Source organism: Pan troglodytes, chromosome 3 (genome assembly GCF_028858775.2).
Source record: "Pan troglodytes isolate AG18354 chromosome 3, NHGRI_mPanTro3-v2.0_pri, whole genome shotgun sequence".
Taxonomy (NCBI): Eukaryota; Metazoa; Chordata; class Mammalia; order Primates; family Hominidae; genus Pan; species Pan troglodytes.
In genome coordinates, this window is record NC_072401.2 from 60,809,486 (window position 1) to 60,825,903 (window position 16,418).

The following is a 16,418-nucleotide window of genomic DNA, read 5'->3' on the forward strand; positions in this document are numbered from 1 at the left end:
CAAAGTATAATAAAATGAAATATGCCTATACATAAGAACATATGGAAATAAAATGGTAAGCTAGGCAGAGCTTACTGAAAACAAAATTAATTAGGGCAAATCAATATATGTAAATTCAAATCATGTCTAAGGCTAAGGACATTTGAAGTGGGATCCTCTGAATATTAGTTCTGTGAAACAGTCTATGTATTGGAATTCAGTGGAATATATTAAACAATATTTTTAGAGTCTATTATGATTGTTCCTTTGTTCATGTTTCTACATATTTCTCAAACATAGTTGGATCAAAAACATGTCTTTCATTGGCCAGCGCTGGTCACAATTGTTTATGAAAATTGTAAAGCAAAACAACTTTTTGTCAGTAAAGCAAAGAAATAAAAATAAGTCAAATGGATATAAATCAGTAAAGTAAAAATTCTATCTCATGCCCCACAAGACCAAAAGTCATTTAACTTCTTATAATATTTTTTCAAGTTTTTGTGAAGTAATCAACTAAGAAATTAGAGAATTCTAGAAAATGTTTCCATTTAACCACTCTTGAAAAAATAATTCAAAGAGGACTTTCTGAAGATTTTTTTTGAAATTTTTGATGAGAGAGAAAAGAACGATCAGCATCTTGTTTCAATAGAAATGGTATAACATTCAAAGTAACAATCAATAATTCTCAAAAATATGAGATGTAGATTTGGGCTATTTGGAGGAAAAACAAAATATAATCTCCTTGTTAATGATGATCATTTGTAAGTTTATTACTGGTATTAAGGAAGTAGGTTACCTTACACTTAGAACAAATCTACTTTCTTTATGAAGAACAGCTACAACATTTTCTATAATAAAAACTCATTAACCTGCATATATGTGTCATAGACGATGTATGGCAATTTTTAAAAATATTTATTTTGATAATTAAAAATAAAACAAGAATCTCTTACCTAATGCCTTACTCTAAAACTCTTCCCAAAAATGATGGTCTTAATCCTGAATCCAGAAGTGGAAGAAAACTGAAAGCATTGGATTTTTTAATCTTTCCTGAAAGGTCATTCTGTCTGTTAGTCCTGTCATAGGCACAGGTACATAGGAAAGTGGAGCCGGAAGTTTCCCACAGCTTCACTCCATATTGCCTCTTAGAGAAGTTCTAGGTGTGAGCACAAAAGGGACTGCAAGCAACTCAGCCATCAGGTCTCCACGGGGAATCACAGGGTCTATGAGTGCTACATCGTAGTTGGTTTCCTGTAGCTTCTTCATAAGTGTCTGATTGCAGATAATGCTCTCACACATCATTTTTGAAGTTCCTCATTTCAACAAAAAAACATTTAATTTTATGACTGATTGCCAGGTTGGTAAGCCTGGCAAGACATTCAGAGCTAGGTCAACAAATATTTCATTTTCTTCTGTTTTATCCTATGGCATATGGACCACCTCAAATTTCAGTACAGAAGGCTTCCTGTAGTCAATTAACAAAGACTTTGAGTGAGTCAATACTGTTACCTCATGGCCCCTCACTATGATCTCCTCTAGAATGACCTTGACATTCAGCCAATGGCTCATGTCACAGGGCCACACCAGGACCTTCTCACAGAATACACAGCCAGCACAGAAGAGTTGCAGGAGCAGAAATACCAAAGCTGACTTCTCGGGCCTCGTGATGACATTTCCCTCACACACTGATCTGCAATAGTTTTGTAGTTACTAAGCATGAAATTGAAATGACAATATAAGCACAGAAGTTAAAAATTAATATTTTAAGAGTAAATAAAGTTCATTGGTTGGTTGCTAGCTTCACATTTATTGAAGATATCAAAAAGAAATGCAATGTTGCAATGTATCAGGGAAAATTTGTTCCAACCTTCTAGAGCTTAGAAATAAAACACATAAAGATACTTTTATTATCTGGATTGATGATAAAGAAATTTTTAAAAATTCTTTAGATTTAATAAGTCATGTGCAGAAACATATGCACACAACCACACTTACATTCATTCCACACTAAATCCAAGGTGCCAGATGGTTTAGAAGAACTCATGTTTCACATCCTTTGCTCACAAGGACAATACAAAGAATTACTGAGAATACACTTGGAGACATGGGTAACTATTTTTATTAATTTAATATAATAAGTGCAAAGTATTCAGTATTTCAGAGGAGAAAAATGCACAATTGCTGTAATATCTGATAATTAATAAAAGCTTTAATAAGACATTTGACTTAGGAGGTGAGATGAAAGCTTCATTAGGATTTATTGTTGCCAAAGGAAGCATTTCACAATCAATAGAAGCATGACGAAAGTATAGGATATTTAAAAGTCATTCTAGTGAGAAGTGACCACAGAGAAAGTTCAGGGCAGGACGTTACAGAACAAAGTCAGTTTGAAATAGGAGAAATTCGTTTTAAATAAACAATTATTAGTTTGAATGATAATTTATAGGCAAATTATTATTTACTCAAGTTTTAAAGGACAGTCGCAAGATCAAGCTTTTCTTTAGCAAGAAATTCTTGCATCTCAACATAGAGTGATATGTAAAGAGTTTAAAAACAGGGAAAATGATAAAAATTGTATATTAGTTACTGAGACATGTCAACCTAATGGAATAAAACATAAATTGTTAATAGTAAATGTGAGAAATTAATTTGAAATTTGTATTTACTGATAATATCTGAGACAGGAAAAAATGTATAGGAGAAAATACACGGTTTTGGTTTCTGTGTTAATAAACAGAAGGCTGATAATGACATTAGGTAAAATATTAGCATTATGTTCTAATTATTCAACAACTCTATGTAGATGTAAACCAAAAATAAAATTTTAAGCATCCCCAACCACCTAAATGGACCCTTACTCTCAGCAAAGAGCATTTCAAACTTAATCTGAAAAACTGGTTCAGACAATGATGGGAAGTGGGGTGGTGGGATAGGACATGCCTCATTATACCCTCCTCCCTTTTTGAATTCAGGAAAATCTTAAAAGCACTACCATCAACACAGACCTTAAAGACAATAGAACAGACTCATTACATTTGATAAGAAACATTTACAATCTATATTCTCTCAAGCCTGTTGCCTGACCGCTTTATCTGCATGATAAAACCTTGGTATTCACAGCCCCTTATCTTAACCTAGACATTCTTGTCTATTAATTCTATATCTTTAGACAACAATATAACTCAACCAATTGCCAATAGAAAATCCTTGAATTAGCCTATGACCTGGAAACCCCTGCTCTCAGTTGTCCTGCCTATTCAGACCAAGTCAATGTATAACTTACATGTATTGATTGATGACTAATATCTCTCTAAATTGTATAAAACTAAGCTGTAGCCTGAGCGCTATGGGGAAATGTTCTTAGGGTCTCCTGAGGGTTATGTCGCAGGCCATCATTGACTCATATTTGGCTCAGAATAAAACTCTTTAAATATTTTAAAATGTTTGACTCTTTTCATCATAACAACTTGACATTTGAAAATGTGGGGCCTCAGACAAAACTCAGGACACCATAAAACATGCCTGAACTTGAAGCTAAGGTAGCAACAGAGGCCCACTGAATGCCTCTCCAATTTTGAGTTTCTTCTCCAGTGGGACTGGTAAGTCCTCTTGAGCCCTGGACCTCCCTTTGGTTGATAGTCTTTGGTTTATTCTGAATTTTTTTTTCTCCTGGGAGGTTGTCTTTTAGAATCTTAATTATAGTTCAGGAGTACATTTTAAAGGGTCCTCTCCATTGCCTTTTCTCCCAAAGATAAGCTCAAATGGCTTGTCTGCACATTTGCATGAGGAGCCGAACTATTATTTTTGTAGATCAGTGAGAGATGAGAGACTGAGCTCCTCAGCAATGAAGAGAAAGGACGTTTTGCTCCTCCAAGCCAAAGGGGCCTATTTGGAATGTCTGGGGTGTTAAACCTTCACCATGTAGAGTCGCCAAACAGAGAACCCCCCCAACACAATGAGTTTAAAAAGCTCATCTAGCAAATGTATGTAAGAGCTGATCACTCAGTGTTTGGAGCCCTCATGGAGGTGATACACATATGGAGAGAGAAATTAATGAGAAGAGAAAATAAGGAACCAGTTAGGCAGATAGTTAGGACAAGGTTCTTGGTAGAAGCCCTCCCCCAGAAATAACAGTCTGGAGGAAATCAAACTGCAAGCGCAGGTAAGGAAGCAAAGTCCAAAAATAAGTCTGGAGGAAATCAAACTGCAAGCACAGGTAAGGAAGCAAAGTCCAAAGCCTTTGTCTTCTGTGCAACCAGTGAGCTCTGCTTATACACGATGGCCTTCAGTGAGCACATTCCTTTTCTTTTTGGTCATACTTAGATAAAGGAACTTGCACAGGGTGCTTTCCTAAGACAGATCTGTATCTGTATAGATAAGGAAAGTTACACAGAACCAGACACATCCGCAGTGACACAGAGTCAATAAGCAAAATAAAACAACATGCAGTAATTCAGGCTAAGGACCTGCATGCACACTAGAGGGAAGAGTTGGAGCTAAACAGAATTGGTATGTATGCAAATAAGACATCCAGTCCTAACCGGGTTTTCATGACTTATGCACATGAAACACTCTGCCTCATTAGCTTTTATTTTTGTATATAAAAGTCTGCATTCAACTGTGAAATGACAACGCTCTCGGGCTTCCTCTTCACAGTAGATAGCTTTTCTCTTTCGCTTATTAAACTTCTCTTCCAACATTACCATTGGTGTCCACAATCCTTAATTTTTTGGGTCTTGAGACAAAGAACTCCTGGTGATACTTCAAACAACAAGACTGCTCCAGTGACCCTAGGCTGCTTCACTGTGAAAAGTAAATTAGAAGTTCCTTTTCAAAGACTTTCCTCCCCATCTAATCAAGAATATATAGTAACTTCTCTTAGAAGCAAAATTTATTCAAAGAAGTGTGCTGCACTTTTAAATATCTGCTAGCCGTAATAAAGAAATCTATGTACTTTATGTTCTTAGCTCCTAAAATGTAGCGTAAATATTTACTCTGGAATGCTTATATTGACCAAAGCAAGCATTAGGATATAGTCTGTTCCTCTTCCTTATTTGAAGGTATTTTTTTTAGGGGTGAGAGATAGGTCATTTACTTTTGTCTTTTATATTTTTATTTTTTTAAATTTATTTTGTTTTTTATTTTTTAAATTATAATTTAAGTTCTAGGGCATATGTGCACAACGTGCAGGTTTGTTACATATGTATATATGTGCCATGTTGGTGTGCTGCACCTGTTAGCTGCACCCGTTAACTCGTCATTTACATTAGGTATATCTCCTAATGCTACCACTCCCTCCTCCCCTGACTCCACTAAATACAGGCTCTAGTGTGTGATGTTCCCTGTGTCCAAGTGTTCTCCTTGTTCAATTCCCACCTATGTGTGAGAATATGCATTGTTTGGTTTTCTGTCCTTGCAATAGTTTGCTCAGAATAGTGTTTTCCAGCTTCATCCATGTCCTTGCAAATGACATGAACTCATCATTTTTTATGGCTGCATAATATTCCATGGTGTATATGTGCCACATTTTCTTAGCCCAGTCTATCATTGATGGACATTTGAGTTGGTTCCAAGTCTTTGCTATTGTGAATAGTTCCACAATAAACATATGTGTGCATGTGTCTTTAAAGCAGCGTGATTTATAATCATTTGGGCATATACCCAGTAATTGGATGGCTGGGTCAAATGGTATTTCTGGTTGTAGATCCTTGAGGAATTGCAACACTGTCTTGCACAATGGTTGAACTAGTTTACAGTCCCACCAACAGTGTAAAAGAGTTCCTATTTCTCCACATCCTCTCCAGCACCTGTTGTTTCCTGACTTTTTAATGATTGCCTTTCTAACTGTTTTGAGATAGTATCCCATTGTGGTTTTTGATTTGCATTTCTCTGATAGCCCGTGATGATGAGCATTTTTTCTTGTGTCTTTTAGCTGCATAAATGTCTTCTTTTGAGAAGTGTCTGTTCATATCCTCTGCCCACTTTTTGATGGGGTGGTTTGATTTCTTCTTGTAAATTTGTTTAAGTTCTTTGTAGATTCTGGATATTAGCTCTTTGTCAGATGGGTAGATTGTAAAAATTTTCTCCCATTCTGTCAGTTGCCTGTTCACTCTGATGGTAGTTTCTTTTGCTGTGCAGAAGCTCTTTAGTTTAATTACATCCCATTTGTCAACTGTGGCTTTTGTTGCCATTGCTTTTGGTGTTTTAGTCATGCTTATGTCCTGAATGGTATTGCCTAGGTTTTCATCTAGGGTTTTTATGGTTTTAGGTCTAACATTTAAGTTTTTAGTCCATCTTGAATTAATTTTTGTATAAGGTGTAAGGAAGGGATCCAGTTTCAGCTTTCTACGTATGGCTAGCCAGTTTTCCCAGCACCATTTATTAAATAGGTAATCCTTTCCCCATTTCTTGTTTTTGTCAGGCTTGCCAAGATGAGATGGCAGTAGATGTGTGGTATTACTTCTGAGGGTTCTGTTCTGTTCCATTGGTCTGTATCTCTGTTTTGGTACCAGTACCATGCTGTTTTGGTAACTGTAGCCTTGTAGTATAGTTTGGAGTCAGGTAGCGTGATGCCTCCAGCTTTGTTCTTTTGGCTTAGGATTGTCTTGGCAATGCCGGCTCTTTTTTGCTTCCATGTGAACTTTAAAGTAGTTTTTTCCAATTCTGTGAAGAAAGTCTTTGGTAGCTTGATGGGGATGGCATTGAATCAATAAATTACTTTGGGCAGTATGGCCATTTTCACAATATTGACTCTTCGTATTCATGAGCATGGAATGTTCTTCCATTTGTTTGTGTCCTCTTTTATTTCATTGAGCAGTGGTTTGTAGTTCTCCTTGAAGAGGTCCTTCACGTCCCCTGTAAGTTGGATTCCTAACTATTTTATTCTCTTTGAAGCAATTGTGAATGGGAATTCACTCATGATTTGGCTCTCTGTCTGTTATTGCTGTATAAGAATGCTTGTGATTTTTGCACATTGATTTTATATCCTGAGACTTTACTGAAGTTGTTTACCAGCTTAAGGAGGTTTTCGGTGAGACAATGGGGTTTTCTAGATACAGAATCATGTCATCTGCAAACAGGGACAATTTGACTTCCTCTTTTCCTAATTGAATACCCTTTATTTCCTTCTCCTGCCTAATTGCCCAGGCCAGAATTTCCAACACTATGTTGAATAGGAGTGGTGAGAGAGGGCATCCCTGTCTTGTGCCAGTTTTCAAAGGGAGTGCTTCCAATTTTTGCCCATTCAGTATGATATTGGCTGTGGGTTTGTCATAGATAGCTCTTATTATTTTGAGATACGTCCCATCAATACCTAATTTATTGGGAGTTTTTAGCATGAAGGGTTGTTGAATTTTGTCAAAGGCCTTTTCTGCATCTATTGAGATAATCATGTGGTTTTTGTCTTTGGTTCTGTTTATATGCTGGATTACATTTATTGATTTGCGTATATTGAACCAGGCTTGCATCCCAGGGATGAAGCCCACTTGATCATGGTGGATAAGCTTTTTGATGTGCTGCTGGATTTGGTTTGCCAGTATTTTATTGAGGATTTTTGCATCAATGTTCATCAAGGATATTGGTCTAAAATTCTCTTTTTTGGTTGTGTCTCTGCCCAGCTGTGGTATCAGGATGATCCTGGCCTCATAAAATGAGTTAGGGAGGATTCCCTCTTTTTCTATTGATTGGAATATTTTCAGAAGGAATGGTACCAGTTCCTCATTGTACTTCTGGTAGAATTCGGCTGTGAATCCATGTGGTCCTGGACTCTTTCTTGTTGGTAAGCTATTGATTATTGCCACAATTTCAGATCCTGTTATTGGTCTAATCAGAGATTCAACTTCTTCCTGGTTTAGTCTTGGGAGTGTGTATGTGTCGAGGAATTTATCCATTTATTCTAGATTTTCTAGTTTATTTGCATAGAGGTGTTTGTAGTATTCTCTGATGGTAGTTTCTATTTCTGTGGGATTGGTGGTGATATCCCCTTGATCATTTTTATTGTGTCTATTTGATTCTTCTCTCTTTTTTTCTTTATTTGTCTTGCTAGTGGTCTAACAATTTTGTTGATCCTTTCAAAAAACCAGCTCCTGGATTCATTAATTTTTTAATAGCAAAAACTCAATTAAAATGATTCAAAGACTTGAATACACATTTATTCAGAAAATATAGATGTATGGCCAAAAAGCATATGAAAAGATGCTTAACATCACTAAATATTACAGAAATGTAAATCGAAACTACAATGAGCTATCACATCATAACCATTAGCCACCTCAGAATATTTTTGAATACATATATTTACCCACACACAAACACATGCACAGCCCAAAAAACAACAAGTTTTGAAGAGAATGTATATAAATAGAAACTCTTGTGCATTGTTGGTAGGAATGAAAAATGACACACCTGTAGTTAACAGAATGGAGGTTCCTCAAAAAAATTAAAATCAAATTACCATATGACCCAACAATTTTCTTCTATGGATTTTCTTCTATGTTTTTTCTGGTTTGGGGTTTTACATTTAATTCTTTAATGAACCTTGAGTTAATTTCTGTATAAGGTGTGAGGAAGGGGTCCAGTTTCAGTTTTCTGCATATGGTTAGCCAGTTTTCTTATCACCATTTATTAAATAAGGAATCCTTTCCCCATTGCTTGTTTTTGTCATGTTTGTTGAAGATCAGATGGTCATAGATGTGTGGTGGTATTTCTGAGGTGTCTGTTCTGTTCCATTGGTCTATATCTCTGTTTTTGTACAAGTACCATGCTGTTTGGTTGCTGTAGCCTTGTATTACAGTTTAAAGTCAGGCAGCATGATGTCTCCTATTTTGTTTTTTTGCCTAGGATTGTCTTGGCTATACAGGGTGTTCTTCGATTCCATATGAAATTCAAAGTAGCTGTTTTCTAATTCTGCAAAGAATGTCAATGGTAGTTTGAGGGGAATAGCATTGAATCTATTCACTACTTCAGGCAGTATGGCCATTTTCACGATATTGATTCGTCCTGTCCATGAGGATGAAATGTTTTTCCATTTGTTTTTGTCGTCTCTTATTTCCTTGCACAGTGGGTTGTAGTTCTCATTGAAGTGGTCATTCACATCCCTTGTTAGCTATATTCCTAGGTATTTTATTCTCTTTGTAGCAATTGTTGATGGGAGTTGATTCATGATTTGGCTCTCTGATTGTGCATTGTTAGTGTAAAGGTATCCTTGTGATTTTCACACATTGATTTTGTATCCTGAGACTTTGCTGAAGTTGCTTATCAGTTTAAGGAGTTTGGGGGCTGAGATTATGGGGTTTTCTAAATAAAAAATTACATCATCTACAAACAGGAACAATTTGACTTCCTCTCTTCCTATTTGAATACGCTTTTTTTCTTCCTCTTGCCTGATTGCCCTAGCCAGAACTTCAAATACTATGTTGAATAGGAGTGGAGAGAGAGGGCGTCCTTGCCTTGTACCTATTTTCAAAGCGAATGCTTCCAGCTTTTGCCCATTCAATGTGATATTGGCTATGCATTTGTCACAAATAGCTCTTATTATTTTGAGATATGTCCCAGCAATGACTAGTTTACTGAGAGTTTTTAACATGAAGAGATCTTAAATTTTACCGGAATCCTGTTTTGTGCATCTATTGAGAACCATTGTGGAAGACAGTATGGCGATTTCTCAAGGATCTGGAAACACAAATACCTTTTGACCCCACAATCTTATTACTGGGTATATACCCAAAGGAATATAAATCATTCTACTATAAAGACACATGCACACATATGTTTATTGCAGCACTATTTACAATCGCAAAGTCATGGAACTAACCCAAATGCCCATCAATGATAGATGGGATAAAGAAAATGTGGTACATAGACACCAACAAATACTGCACAGCCAAAAGTAGAATGAGATCAAAGCCTTTTCAGAGACATGAATAAAGCTGGAAACAGTCATCCTCAGCAAGCTAACACTGGGACAGAAAACCAAACACTGCATGTTCTCACTCATAAGGGAGAGTTGAACAATGAGGACACATGGACACAGGGAGGGAAACAACACACACCAGGGCCTGTTGAGAGGTGGGGTGTGAGGGGAGGAAACTTAGAGGATGGGTCAACAGATGCAGCAAACCACCATGGCATACGCATACCTGTGTAACAAACCTGCACATTCTGCACATGTATCCCAGAACTTGTGCAGTAAAAACAAAGAAGAAAGAAAGAAAGAAGAAAGAAAGAAAGAAAGAAAGAAAGGAAGAAAGAAAGAAAGAAAAGACCTAGCTCTATATTCTCAAGTGAACAAAAAATATTTTTATATTATTGAGCAAGCTAATGTATTAATAAATTTAAAGTCAATGGTTATTGCTAGTCCTAATTTATGAAAAATAAAAGAGAATCTGGATACAGCTATTCAATGTGCAAAGGAATAATCAGAAAATAAACAGTATGTTCCAGGAACCATATAAGGTTTTTTTTCTCAAATGACCAAATTTGATAAGAATATCTAAATAATAAAGTATGTATCATCTTCCAAATAGTGCATAATCCTTCTTTCATATTTTAATACATACCTGATACTCTCAAAATTCATTTCATATATAACATCAACATTCAAACTTCAAGTGTATTTCTATATACCACTCTGTTAGTTGGCTATGGCTGCCATAATAAAGTACCACAGACTTGGTGGCTTAAACAACAAGAAACATATTTTCTCACAATTCAGGAGGCTAGAAGTGTAATCAAGGTATGATTAACAGTGTTGGCTTCTTCTAAAGTCTCCATGATTGGTTTGTAGATGGTTGCCCTCCTTACATAGACTTTCTTCTCTGTGTTTGTCCTTATGTCCATATAAGATGTCCTCTATATGCCCTCAATTTAATTTTTTCCTTAATGGCCCTGTCTCCAAATGTAGTCCTATTCTGAGGAACTGGGTGTTAGATCACAAACAAATGAATTCGGAGTAATGAGCCATGATTCATCCTATAAGCACTATTTAATGTTTCAAAATAAAATATACATTTTGACCAAAAAAATACCAATAGTAGAGTACGCATTCTCAACATATACACTTTCTATTTTCCCAACATTAAGATAAACAAAGTGAAATATGGTGTCCACATGAACATTCCAATACATCTAAAGAAAACAATGCAAAACAACTTATTAAAAAATTAAGGTCTTATAGCAAACTTTCTTAGACTCAACGAGAAATCCTTTCCATTGCATGTAATTTTAAGTGCGCAAATTCCTATTCTGTAAAATTATTTTAGAAAGCTTTTATGTCATTTGTAATTATGTAATTTGTAATTTATGTAATTATGTAAATTGCTTAATTGGATGATCTTTTCCATGAGGGCAGCTATATTCCACTTTGACTATTGAGATAAGTAGGCTGTCCAAAGTCCGGACTGATTCACCATCAATTGATTGAGAAATTGAAGCATGAAACACACTTAGGATTAAACTGGCTTATCAGCTTGCTGTACTTATTTTAAGCCCAGAGTAAATTAAAGGAAGAGTTGGCCATGAAAACTGTGTATGTATGGCTTCTTTTTTTTTTTTTTTTTTTTTTTCTGCTGAATCTGTGTTTCTTTGACTCTGGAAAGTCTGGGAAATTACTTGTCCAGCGCATGAATTTTAGTCACTCAATTTAAAAGTTATTCTAGAAAAACTCCAGCTTGATGGACATGAGATAACCATATTAGTACCTCCACCAAGCCTCCTGCTTGATCATACCAAGATTCCTTTTAATGTGAAGGTTCTCCTACTTTCAGTAACTAAGAAACCCTCACAGAAGATATATATTCCTTTCTCCTTACAGCTTCTTTAGAACTGCAGAGTCTTTCATGGTGTGGCAGGCAAATAAAATTGTCAGAAATAGAATATAAAAATAAAACTGTACATATCCGAAAGTATGTATGACAGTGTGTAATAAATGAGGAGTTACTGAGCAGGCCGTAGGCGGCCAAGTTTATTTGTTTTGCTGACCCTTTAGCTTACTACGGACAGTTGATGGCTGGGCTTCTCAACATTTCATTTATATATTTGTTTCTGGTTTCCCATGGGAATGCCAGGTGTCTCACCACTTCTTTGTATATTCCTGGCAGCACATTGATATTAAATTAAAATGCTTATGAATAATTTTTGTATTTTTGCAAGATGAGATATGGAGAAAAATCACAAATTTATCTTTATTTTAATGAATAAAAATATTTAGGATCTTGAAATAATTAGCTATGTGAAATTAATTTGGAGATTTTCAGATTATTCTACTGTGTTTTATTATTGACATGACATGATATATCATAGTTATATTTCTATATTTACTTTAAAATACATTTATATATACATATATACATATATATATATAAATATAGACACTGTGAGTAAGTATTAATGAAAAACATCCCTTAAATGCAGAGCTGAATGTATTTTTCGTTTCTTTGTTCTTGGTTTTGAGAGGGTTTTGATCTATTTAACTTGTGATCTGCTAGTCTTGTATATTTCCAGAATGGGATGAATAGTATAGGTCACAGTAAAGGCTTATTATCCTAATTATTAATACTTAATATTTAAATTGTGATTAAATCTTTAACATTGTTGAATGATACCGTAGTATAGTAATAGTTTAAAAAAATACTGTTTTAGTGAGCTTGAGGTTTCATACTCATTTTGGTAAGTATGGAAATGCTGATAATTTTTTTTTCTAGCCTATGTAGTAAACTATTGCTACCACAGCATTTTAGAAAAGGAATATTTGTTATATTTTCACCTAAACCCTTTCTGATGTATCTTACTCTTTGTAGTATCTCTGTGCCTTTTATATTGGTTGTGATTTTATTGCATTTATTCTCATTTGCACACTGTTTACATTTCTTAATGGTTTCACTTGGTTTCTAGAGTCAGAATTAAGTTTAGGTTCATGATGCAGTAATGTAGTCCTAAAAATAAATATTGATTTTCATCTTCTTTTGACAAATGACTGAAAAGTGGAGAGATATTTCCATAAAGAATCATAATTTTAGGCTTTGGTCTTATATACAGAAGGAAGACGTGGGAAATATATTCCCCTTTAATTTCTTATCAATGGTATTTTCAAGTTCAGCTTATATCTGTTTATAATAAAAATTCTCTTCTATTTCTATATGTTATATCATTTCAGCTCTTCTTGATCCCTCACTTTCCCACAATATAAACTGATGCAAAGGACTAAACTGCAAAAACATTTGCAAAATAAATTTCATGTTTATCTGGTGTGCATAGTTCAGAGTTATGTTCTTTTGTTATTGCTGTGATTCCTGTTTTTGAATGCCTGAATTCTAACTTAAAACTAAATGTTTCTCTCTACCACATATCATTGAGCATTAATACTATTTTGATTTACTTAATCATGATTCCTCTATGTCAGCTCACAGAAATGATGCACATTTAAAATTCTATTGAATTCAGTACCATCACTAAGAAATAGTCATGATATCTGTTTGAGAATTTAGAATGCCATAATTCTAAATTTAAATTATAACCTAACCCAGATTATTATAAAATTATTCTTCAATTCCAAGCTTTTATGTCTCTAGTAGGTATAATTATGACAGTTTTACTTATGTATTATCATTGTAAGTTCCTTTTACAAGAAAAAAAGGGAGGCTCAATAATAAAATCATTAACATCACATTATATTTATGTAGAAGTATATTTTTAAGTTTACTTAAGGAGCATTTTAAAATAAATATTGTGGGTGTTCTCAAAATTAAACCTATATCATATGTATAAAAGTAACAATATTTTACTATATTGTAAAGCCTAAGATATATATATATATTGTAAAGCCTAAGATATATATTTAGACTAGAATGAAAGTCTTACATTGAATTTGGAATATGAATGACCTAATCCTTGTCATAAGTGGCCTATTTCTTTTAATATACACTTTATGAGCTCCATTCATGCCAGGTCCTGAGCTAGCCTCTACTAATACAAAGATAAATAAGGTTGCACTATAATAACTTCTCTTTCTTCCTTTCTCTCTTTCTTTCTTTCTCTCTTTCTTTCTCTCTTTCTTTCTTTCTTTCTCTCTCTGTCTCTCTGTTATTCCCATCTCTGTCTGTCTGTTATTCCCATCTCTGTCTGCCTGTCCTCACACCCCTTCACCATACTATTACATAGTATGCAAAAATGAAACAATTCAGACAGTATTGTTCCAATCATACATGCATTTATTAGAAAGAAGGTACAGAAAATATAAAAATTCAAAGGAGTTTTAGGAGTTGCTTCTGGGATGTAATATTAATTAGGACATGACATACACTAGATAACTGCTACTATAGAATCCATTAAAAAAACACATACCCACAAAGACATACACACTAACTTACTCACAGTGTCTATATATATATATATATATATATATATGTATATATGTATATATAAACGTATTTTAAAGTAAATATAGAAATATAACTATGATATATCATGTTATGTCAATAATAAAACACAGTAGAATAATCTGAAAATCTCCAAATTAATTTCACATAGCTAATTATTTCAAGATCCTAAATATTTTTATTCATTAAAATAAAGATAAATTTGTGATTTTTCTCCATATCTCATCTTGCAAAAATACAAAAATTATTCATAAGCATTTTAATTTAATATCAATATAATTATTTTCACAAGTTCAGTTAGAATTGTTTCTCTGTACATGGAAGCAATGGAAATGTTAATTCAGTTGCCAAGGTTTGACAAAAGATACCATTTTTGACAAAATGGATGAACCTAGAAGATATTATGCCAAGTAAATTAAGCAAGTTCAAGAAGGACAAATATTTTATGATTCCACTTACATTAGTTAAGTAAAATAGGCAAACTAATTGAAGCAGACAATAAAATAGTGTTTTCCAGGGGTTTGGGAGAGAGAGAAATTGGGAGTTGTTGCTCAGTGGGTATAAAGTTTCACTAATGCTTATGCATAAGCATAGTGATTACCTCTGCAATATAATGCCTATGGTTAACAACGTGGTATTGTGCACTTAATAATGTGCTAAGAGGGTAAATCGCAAGCATTATTACCATCAAAATCAAAGAGTGACAAAGAGAGCTTTTGTAGGTGATGGATATGTTTATTACCTTCACTGTTATAATGACAGCATCACGGGTGCATGTATATGTCCAAACTCAACCATATATATATATATATATATATATATAAAATACTTGCAGGTTTTTTATATCAATTGTACTTCAATAAAGCTATTAAAATTATATGCATCTATTTTTGAAATTTATATGATGCATTTCTTAAATTCATGTACAAATTATTTCTCTACAAGAAATCAAATAATTCACTGAGATGTCTGGGAAAATAGTATTGTGGTTTTTATTTGAACTGATGACCAAACATTTCACAGAAAAAAACACAAATATAGCGAGATAATGTTTCCTAGATCAGACAGAAATTTATTTAAATTTTAAACTCTATATCTGATTCTTAAAATTACTTCCCACAAAAAGAGATAAAATTTCAAAATCCAGGTTTCCTTTAACACTGCAAATTTTGACTTGCACTGTTTTCAGAAAGTTATATCAATATAAATAACAGAGGACATTTTGATCTTATGGACCGAAATCCAGCTTCTGTCTATAACATAAAAAAAACAAGTGAATGCCTTACTTTTTCCATCACCCAAGTTCTATAATAGTGGATTTTCTTAAATAAAGTGGGAAGCCTGTGAGCAGCACTAGAGGAAATCATGTTATCATTTCAATAATCTATTAATGATTTTAAAATTTTGGTAAAGGATTGAGTTGACAAGGTCTGGCTTCCATTATGTAATGATAGCTAGATATATAATGATAACTCCTATCTCTGTTACTAGTCCTTCTTTTCCAAGCTAAGTACAGTTTAAAGTTTGGAAACAGCATATTTCTTTAGAGAGAGATGGCACGGATCAAAATGAGTCCACTGACATTTTGACTGTAGAAGAAATGAAAGACCAAAAGTCAATTCCCACAATTGGAACAAAAGTCAGTCCCAAAAAGTTGGGACATAAGTTTCAGAACTTAATGTCTCCTGGCTTGTACATGGAGAACAGGGCATAATTAAGCTATTTTTGAATAACCCTATAAAAACTTTAACATTCTGAGGTGAAGAAGAAGTAGCCAGATTTAATCTTGAATAAAACTGACTAGATTCAGTTTTAATCTATAAAAAAAGAAAGTCTTTTTTCTATAAAGTCTTATAGTTGCTTTTTTAAAAGTAATATATAAGATCATCTTGTGCTTTTTTTAAAAATCAGGTTTGAATGTTAACAGTCTTTTGTGTTTTCATACAAATTTAAAGATTTTTTTCAATTCTATAAGAAATACCATAGGAATTTAATAGAGAATGCAATAAATCCATTAATCACTGTCAGAAGTACAGCCATTTTAATAATATGAATGTTCATCTGGTC

General features: G+C 34.0%; 1 pseudogene; it reads right to left on the minus strand.

Moving 5' to 3' along the window:
• Positions 1-433: 433 nt before the first annotated feature.
• On the minus strand, positions 434-8,956 carry LOC134807011 (UDP-glucuronosyltransferase 2A3-like; annotated as a pseudogene).
• Between the last annotated feature and the right edge of the window lie 7,462 nt (positions 8,957-16,418).